This window comes from Panthera leo, chromosome D1 (assembly GCF_018350215.1).
Source record: "Panthera leo isolate Ple1 chromosome D1, P.leo_Ple1_pat1.1, whole genome shotgun sequence".
NCBI classification, from domain to species: domain Eukaryota; kingdom Metazoa; phylum Chordata; class Mammalia; order Carnivora; family Felidae; genus Panthera; species Panthera leo.
In genome coordinates, this window is record NC_056688.1 from 57294532 (window position 1) to 57295970 (window position 1439).

Here is a 1439-nt window from a genome sequence, read left to right on the forward strand (position 1 = left end):
TTGACTGTGGTAATGTTTGTGCATATCAGTGAACATAACAAAAAACATGTAATTGTACACTTTAAATGAATTATATCTCAATATACGAATTATATCTCAATAAAGCTGTTTAAAAAAATATATTAAGGCACTCACTCTCGGGCACCAATCCTGCACTTCCACAAACCTGAAAAAGGAGCACCTCCTTAGATTTTGCCCCCCAGGTTCTTTGCCTTGCTTAACTCGAATCTCAGGCGTGCTCTGCATCCTTCCCCCTCACACAAAGATAATCACTTTTTGTTATTACTGTATTCCCTTGGAGTTTTATGCAACAGGGCTAAAAGTTGAAAATTGCTTCTTGACTTTTTTTTTTAATACAGATTTCAGTAGAGTTTATATCAACTATCTTTGTGAGCAGCAATACTTCCCTTTTCAGAGAAATCACACAGCAGAATGATAGATTTCCTCAAGATTTAAAGTCTTAAGATAGGAGAGTGAGGAGAGAGAGTCCCTGAGGTCTAAGGAATTGGCAAGATTTTAGAGGTGATGGCTATATGGTATACCTAGATAGAGGCTTTGGGGTTCATAGTCTTAACCAAGTTTCCTGGCCACAGCTTATGAATGCTTTGCAAGGAGAAAGCTGTCAGACTTCCAGAGACCATTAAGACCCTGGGCAATACAGACTGATGTCATGGCGCTTCGGGGAAAGAAGCTGGTGTTTCTTTGGGCCCTGGTTCTGAAGACACCATCCAGGGACCATGGCCCCTTTCTACCCACCCCTCCCTCTGCTTTTTTTCCTTCCCTACTCTGGCAGGATGAGGCATACAGGCCTGGGTGAAGGAGTACCTCCAGGCAAATATGGGAACTATGGCTATGCTAACAGTGGGTATAGTGCCTGTGAAGAAAATGAGAGACTCACTGAAAGTCTGAGAAGCAAAGTAACTGCTATAAAATCTCTTTCCATCGAAATAGGCCATGAGGTTAAGCATCAAAATAAATTATTAGCTGAAATGGATTCACAGTTTGATTCTATAACTGGATTTCTAGGTAAAACTATGGGAAAACTGAAGATTTTATCTAGAGGGAGCCAAACAAGCTGCTGTGCTATATGATGTTGTTTTCATTGTTTGTCTTGTCATTTATTGGATTATTAAACTGAGGTGATGCAAGTAAGTGCGAGTTTGGAATTTGTTCCAACTTAACTGTTTGGAGTACCATTTTGGTAAAAAATCAGCATCAAAACATTCCTAATTTTCCAATATTATGACTTTTTCCATTGACAATTACTGAATTGTTCTTGTTTTATAAATCACATTAGGTAATACAGTACTCTTTGAATACTGTTTCTTAATGATTCATTTTTTGCCCCTATTTTCAGGGGTATTGAGATGGCCTGAAGTCAGTCTGGCCCCAACAATTTTTTTTCCTATTGTTTGCCATCAGATTAAATACCGTATAAT

The 1439-nt window shown here is 38.6% G+C and overlaps 1 pseudogene; it reads left to right on the top strand.

Moving 5' to 3' along the window:
* Positions 1-745: 745 nt before the first annotated feature.
* LOC122199506 lies at positions 746-1143 on the top strand (annotated as a pseudogene).
* The last annotated feature ends 296 nt before the right edge of the window (positions 1144-1439 follow it).